This window comes from Anas acuta, chromosome Z (assembly GCF_963932015.1).
Source record: "Anas acuta chromosome Z, bAnaAcu1.1, whole genome shotgun sequence".
NCBI lineage: Eukaryota > Metazoa > Chordata > Aves > Anseriformes > Anatidae > Anas > Anas acuta.
In genome coordinates this window covers 38650489-38658901 of record NC_089017.1, presented here as the reverse complement: position 1 = coordinate 38658901, position 8413 = coordinate 38650489, and positions in this window count along the sequence as shown.

Here is an 8413-nt window from a genome sequence, read left to right as displayed (position 1 = left end):
TACTGCAGTAATAAAGTATTCCAGATTTGTTATTGGACACCAGACAATCTGTAGCTGTAGATTTAAATTATTTTATCGGGGTTTAAAAAAAAAATAAATAAATAAAATAAAGACATCTGAGGAACAGTTCTTGAAATATTTCCCTAAAATGACACCCTAAAATGTTGGTAATCTCATTAATCTCATTTTATTCTACTAGGCCAAGAAGACTGAATATCAAAGAATCAACACATTCTTTAGAAATGGCTGTTGAGCTGCCTCTGGAAGGGTATAATGCCAGTGAGTGGTTTCTTTAGTGTGACAGCTAACTTTAGCAAGTGACATAACCCTGAATGAGGAGGTGAAGGGATGGAGGAGCAGTAAACCTGCCACCCCAAGTAGCTCTTCTGCTAGATGAAGGCCCTCTTTGGCTTTCATTTTGCGGAGACAGATAGACATACAGGCATCAATGAGTCTTCACCTAGTCTGAGCTGGACTTCCAGTCTTAATAAGGAGAGCTACTCACTCTACATGGATGTAAATTAAGTTGGTGTGAGAAGTACCACATTTAATAATACAAAGACTTAGTCACTGCTGCACAATCTGTTGAAAAGGCAGATAATAGGTTGGATTCACCGTAACCTGCCATAACTGGACATGCAACTTATGTGCTACCTAGCAGGAGACTGTCTGTATTTTATTTGATATATCTTACTTTTATTATTTTTCAGCCCAAAGATGGAATACTTCCCATACCACAATGTATGTCACAGAACTGGGGAGATGAAAAGTTTCCTGTTTTTCATATCAGTGTTATTTTTAAATTTCACATTGTGAAAGAGAGATTTTTTTCTTGGAAAACAAGAACGTACTAGCCCATAAGCCTGGCATAGTTTATGTATGAGGAACATACATGATCATACTGATTTCCAGGCATGATGAACCTCTATAACCATTCTTTCATCATTACATCTTTCACTTCACTAGCTAGGAATTTTTGTTAACAATTGCATAAAGTGATTTCTGCCATACATTTATTCCCATGTACTTGAATTTTTTAAACATGGAATTGGGGGGGAGGGGGGGGAATAAAAATAAAAAATAAATAAATAAAAATTCTACCTTTATATCTGCTGTCTGACCATTCATTTCTTATTCAGCTTGATAAATGAGTGTACCATTATTTAATGTATGGTTGCTACACCATAGTAATTTCTTTGACAAATTAACTTAATTAACTTAAAGTGTAGAATTTCAATAAATACAACACATTCAATAAATCAAAACATTTATGAGTATAAAAGTAATAGGTATTAGTAATGTCCTTCATGTCAAGTTTAAGTCAATCATTGTACAAGGAAATTACTAAAATAAACTGTTTATTTTCTTACCTCGGGGGTCATAAATAAAAAGAGCTGTGAAATTCTAGCCCATGGCATCATTTTAACTATCACACTTGCATTGTTCATGTTGGTATGCTGAACAGCCATGGATCAGAGCAATGGTCTGGTACCTAATTATTAATTAAAAGTAATTTGAGATCAGTCAAAGTGCTCTGTGTTTGTTCTGGGCAGACATAACATCTCATGAACTCTTCACAGACAAGCTGGTAAGGAGTCACAAACACTGGGCAATAGGTTAAAATAATACCTCAGTTCTGATCTAACAAAGAGGTGCAGTATTGGTTAGTATCATCTGTCTTTTGCACATACCTGCCCCTAGGTGATTTGCAATTTACCTCTGTTTTTCTTTTTTTTTTTCTTCTCTTTTTTTCTTGTCAAAATCACTTGCTGTTAGATGCCTCCAGCCCTGAAGCTATACGGAAAGGAAAGCTTTAGGTGGGATATATACACTCTTCTCATCAACTTAGAGATGTCAAGAGCAGCACTTCCTCTGTCCACAGGGCAGACATTGTAGAAGCTCAGTCCCAGGCACAGAAGGTACTAAATGCTTAAAAATGCAGGACAGCAAACTATCTACAAGACAGGAAGGTGACAAAAAAAAAAAAAAAGAGAGAGAGAGAGACAAAAATGGGAGAGGAACAGACAGCCAACTTCATTCAGCTGTTACAGAAGAGGCTGAGAAACCAGAGATGGAGATCTGTCCCCATCTCTGTGGCCTCAGGCGTGTAATTTAATCCCTCCTACTTCTCTGCTGGATAGTTCACCCAGTAGAGGCCCAGTAAGTAGCATGAGTCTGCACAGCAGCTATCACAAATTGCCCTGATTTCATATAATCATCTTAAGATATATCTAAAATGTGCATCTAACTGTGCAACCAGTCCTGAACATATTGTGGCTTTTCCTACCCATGTGCCCAGGATAAATTCAAAATATGTTTTATCACTCATAAAATTATCATAATGCTCACATCTCTACTCAAAATAACCGTACATGAGACATTCTGATATTTATTCTCCTCAGTTTCCAATTTTCATTCTAGATTTCTCTATGTACTTCCTAAACCTTTACACAACTTCAAAAAAGAAAAGTCTACATTTAAAATAAATAATAATAACAGCAGCAACAACAAAGGATTGTTGATAGTTTCAGGAAGAGATATGTATACTCCAATTTTATTTTTTTGTATGCCCCATTTTTTATTTTTTGCCTGTAAAATTCAATGTTTATTAGAATAGGGAAAATGCTGAGTTAGACTGTCTGTGAGATCCTCTCTTGTGTAGCATCCTAGGGTAAGTACTAGGTGATAAAGATTTACATGTGGAGTTTCATTCTAGTGTAAGGATGCTATTTCTTTAAGAAATCTGAATCCAATAAATCATGAGATTGGTTTAAAAAATATGAGGCTAAAAGAAAGCAATACATTTTGGTGCACTTTCACTTTTTTTTTTTTCCTAAGAGGTGCTCAGGTAACATTTTTAATCTTTTCTCTGAAACTGTAAAGGCCAGAAAGCTATACTCAAAAGAGTGAAATCCGAGCTTTTCGCCTCTTAAAACATCTCTGGGATTTGGATTTTAAGAAACATCAGTAGAGAACAAGACTTAGGACAAAACCATGAGAGTTTGCCAGGCTGCCTGTGCTCAGCCAGCCTGTTTTTTGTAGAAGTCATCTGGCAGAGTAAGCACTGCTGAAAGAGCTAAATAAAATAGTATGAGAACACTGAAGGCATAAAGATGGAAACATGGGAATGTGGGGGGTGGGGTGTTTCTGAGTTAAGCACTTGCTAGGAGAGGCTAATGGGAAGTAATGAGAAGGAAAGTGGGGGAGCAGAGCAAAAATTGTAGAATGAGTGAACCGACTCTTGTTAAGTTTATGGCCAATTAATGTTTGCCATACTTGGGAATCAAAAGTTTAGCAAGGGTTTCTCTATATTAAAGGCAGTTCTTTGAACAATAGAGCCCTTTTTCTGCAATTCACAGCTGTCAGAGATCATTTCACTCCCTATATAATTCAAAAAAGTGATGCCTTTAATTGGCAGCATAAACACTGTTGGGCTAGTGTGTACTGAACTTGATTTAGATGCTCAGTGTATGGCAGTTTGCATCTGTCAGGATTTGTAAGGAAAAGCTGCATAAATAATCCTAGACTCACATTTGAAAACCAGGAAGAAAAAGCAGGATTCCAAAATGTCACATACACTGGCTTTAAAATGACATGAGCCAGGAAAGCAAGAGTTAAAGGTGAAACTCTATGCCTTTTACAATGGTCACTTCCCATGTGAAGCGCCCTACACATAGCAGGGCTAGCATAAGGTGGAATTGCACCTTAACCCTGCATTTCCTGCTCTTTTGGAGTTTATTTTGCCTTTAATATTTTAACACAGTCTAAGTTAAATTTACTAATTGGGTTGCCTTTTTACTTATTTGTTTGATTTTACTACTTCCCATGAAACAATCCAGTTATCAGTTCAGAAGCACAGGCTCCTGTGTTACTCCTCTCATGCTATTTTGAATTCTATCTATTTAACATCCAAGTGAAGCCAGAGGACTATCTAGCCCATTCAGTCCATGAGGACTTCACAACACAGGTTCAAAACTCAATTATTACAAGACCATGGAGTGGTTGAACATTGCAAGTTGCATCTGCAAGTAGCCCCTTCTCCAGGTGAGGTTCACTTGACATCACTTGACAATTCACTTGACAGAATTTGGAACTCAACAAACTGTTAAACACCAAGAATGCCATGAACTCCCTGAGGGAGAAAACTAGGTTTTACACGAGCTATTATGCATAAAACAAGCTATATTTTAGTTAGAAGGGCATCTTTAAAACTAGCAGTGACATTTAATTTAAGGAACAAATATTTGTAGTTTATTCTTTCTTCTCTGTTGCTGTGGTATTGTGTCATAGTCACCATTCGTTCCTTTGGCATAGATCAGTAAGTCAAGGTAAAAGTCCACTGAACAAAGCCAATTTACCTTACAGGATAAACTCATTTGTTAATCCAACAAAACCATTGTTGCTTTTGTAAGCTGTAAGTATAGCCTATCAAAATCAAAATAGTCAGCAATGGGTTTGGGGCTTGTGTCTTCTCTAGTTCACATTTTTGTCTTTTTCTCCTCTGGTTCATCAACTTGCAGTATCACTACTTTGCTGCAGTTTGTTCCCAAAATAAGTCTGTCAGCTGGTTGTAACCCCACCACCTCCTTTTACCTCATTTCTGCAAAGCATGATACCCTAAAGAACACATGAGGAACACATTTTTAGCACATTTTTTACATTTTTATTTTTCCTCACTATGGTGACAGAAGTTAATAAAAATCTGATAAAACTCGGATAAAATAGGATATTGGGAAATACGGCTCTCCTAAAGAGAGTTTTGTCTATGGAAATAGATCGGCTTTGGCTTTGTTATCTGAGAATAGCATTTAGAGCAGAAACACCGCATATCTTTTAGAAACAGTGATTCTAGCTGCAGTGTCAGCTTCTTTACTGAATAAAATTTTAGCTCCTTCTCCAGGAACTCACAGTTCAGAGACAGAGAGAGGTCATCAGTGAGCAGTGAAGGGAGGGTCTGTACAACACAACAAAGTTTTTGACAAAGCACTAAATGATTCCAAGAGACAGCCAAAAATGAGTGGGTGGGGACTTAGTACAAGTAAGAATTAGGTTTGGGAAGGTTTCATGATGCACAGGAGCCACAAAGAAGAAAACATGGAGATGCCTGCTGAATGGGTGAAACAGTGAAACATGGGGATAGGTGAATGAAGGTAAAGGAGACAAAAAGATTATTACAGATCATAGAACAAGGTGTTACAGGAAAGGATATGATGTCCAGAGGCTGAAATATTGAAAGACTCAAAACTTGCATTGTTGGACAAATATAATCTTGTTAGTAACTTTGGAAGAGTATGTGGAAAGTCAGCCTAATGATATCATTATTTTAGGCACTGGAAGGTCTAAGAGGACAGTAATAGGACAAATACTCTGTGCAGAGGACAGAATGGCTCAAAACATTTGTCTTGTGCTTAATATATGTTGGGTCTCTTCTGCCTTTTACTCACTTTGCAAGGATCATGCATAACAGATACACTGTGCCACCATAGCAGTGCTATATCCAAGTGTCTTTATATATAACTTTTGGAAAAGCCCATACTATTTTAGTCTAAGTCTTCCTCATGAAGCAGCACCAAATACAGCCAAACACCAATGTATATCCTGAGACCAAATGTTTGGGGAAACAAACAAACAAACAAACAAAAAAAAAAAAAAAAAAAAAAAAAAAAAAAGCTCAAATATAATCTAGGAAAAACTGTCTGAATATGATAAATTTATAATTATACTAATACACAAATAATAAAATATATTTCAGTATCCAATTTGAATTATCAATTTAAATGGCAATATTTGTTGCAATCTGGCACTGCAATTTGAAGAACATTTCAAGCGTAAACAATTATTTGAATCTAACTTGAAAGGGGGACATGAGGTAGGAAACACTGTCCCCTTCTTTAGTTATACTGATTTCACACTCATCTCTGCAGCCTTCCTTATGTCTGCAATTTACATTGGCATGACAGCCCAGTCAGTAAGTGTTCAACCACACCTGGAAGTATCAGTTGCGAGCACAATTCATGGCCTTTTAAAATATAACCTGTACCCATGGGCAGTAATGAGGCATTCGTTGTCTACGGGCACATTCCTGACATTAGGCCATCATGCTGTTTTACAGGGAAGAGTCAGTATTGTGCCATGTGAGTGGCAAACTCCTGGCAGTTATGGAGCTTCTCCTTCAAAAATAAAAATGTTTTCCTGAAAGTGAGACATGTTCAAATTTGGACAGGTTCATAACACAGTTCTAGCCATTTACTAGTTGGAGAGGATTGTACCCTTTAAATCAAGTGATGTTTTCAATGAGTTGATCACCTGAGGAAGTGGACTGAACACTGGATCCTTTGTCCACCCAGAAGTGCAGTGTACAGTTACCTGAACCCAGAGCCCATTAACTGGGGTAGGAGATGCGTATCGGCTCAGCCTCCCCAAAGCTCTAAACACCTCCTGACAGCTGTCAAACATTTGCACAATTCAGAAGGGGTGTTCAGCATCTCACAGGAGCAAGCAACAGGAGTCCACTCTTGATCCCCAGAAAGTAAAATGGAAAGTTCGCTTGCCTTTAGAAGGATCTAAAGTTGGTATAAAAATGTGGATGTACTGGTAATCACTTTTCAAAAGAAAGTGAGTTCATTTAGACCTACCTATACAAAGTGAAGTCAAGCTAACTGCATCTGCATAGTCCTCACAAGGGAACTCAGAACAATGCTGCTCTTGCAAGCTGATCAGCCTCACTGCACCTTTATCCTGGTGTGAAATATGGGAGAACTTTATTATGCCTTATAGCCCGTGCTCTCAATTACACTGAGGTCAGTTCATAACAGTCCCGTTGTTATCAATAACAGTCCAGATTTCTAAGGGTGAGACAGGGAGCAGCATGGGACTTATGCCTGAGGAAGTTTTATGATCTTATTGTTTTGTACTTTCTAGTGTCAAGAGTGACAGAGGCAGATTCCTGGAATGATTGCACAGGTGGTGTTAAATAGCCATTAGCAGACTACAGGCATGGCTTAAAAGTGATTACTTGTTCAAAGGAGGGGTTTCAAAATAAATAACTGTCAAGGAAGTATTACACCTTGTGTGCAAAAGAGGAATGTGACGGAAAAAAAAAATCAGCCTTAGTATGTATTTCATTATAGCGTGCATAAAAAGAATTAGCAATACCTTCACAGCACAGTTTTGCAGCTACAAGGATTCTTCTTTGCCACACTAGCTCTCTTTCCCTAATTTCTTAGCAGCAATATACATAAAACATCTGGCTATATTTTTTAATTTTTCTGTCTAACAGGTCAGTGAATTCCCTGGTTCCTGTGCTAAAGAACTGCAGAAGTCTTCAGTTTGCTCTGGCTCTGGCACCCAAGCAACCTGTATCACAATGACACGATGGAAAAAAAGCCTTGAAAAAATGTCTGACTCCCTAACAGCTTGTACTGTGTCTCATTTGGCAACTTTCATTCCCACACCCACTGTATCAAACAGGTGGAATCATGCTGAAGAGCAGCTTGGCTTTGATGGGGATAAATAAACCTTTCTCACAACACTGAAGGCTTCCTAAACAAAGGATTAGGAACAAGTGGAAAGGAAATGAAGTCTTGTGCTGCCACTCATCATTCTTGCCAATGGAAAAAAGAGAGTTGGCTTACTTAGCTAAGCTTCTTGTTGCATGTAATTTTCTTAAATCTGATTAGGATCATTTAGGCTTTTCTAATTACAGCAATCTCAGAAGGCTGTGCCCACTACCTGTTTACCTATGAGCTTTCTTCTCTCCTTTTACCCCCTCCATGGAATAAAAAAATAAAAAAATAAAAAAAAATAAAAAAAGCTCTAGTATGGTTAAAAAAAATAAACAAATAAATTTACATCCATAAGAACAGTCAGCATGAGGTTGTGTTACAGAATTGTGTGTGTAGACACCTTGCTGCCAGTTGTCAGCCCAGCCCCCTGGGCTGTAGCCTCGGAGGAAGCAGGCCACTCATTAACCCCAAATCTCAATCTCAGTCAACTGGGATCCTAATGACAGTGAAGCCAACAGAGCTAATACTGGGCATTTTGAATCCAAGGGTGCCTTAGGCTTTGCTTAAGCTTCACAGAGTTGGGCTTTATTTGCTTTTGTCACTGGACAAGATAATTTTAGTGGTGTTAGTCTGTTATAATGCATTTCTGAGTCAGCGGTGTTAGTCTGTTATAATGCATTTCTGAGTCAGCAGTTTCCAAACGTAGCTTTGTTTCTCCCCTGTTTGATCCATGTTCCCTGGCTTCAGAAAGATGACTCTTTTCTGCTTTCAGGAACGGCACTTGATGAAAACATGAAGCTCCCCAAATCTTTCTCTTCTTTAAGTGCACAAATATTAAAGATACATCTGCAGCTTGGCATGGGAAGAAGGTACACAACTGTGGTATAGATCCACTTAGGAATAACAAA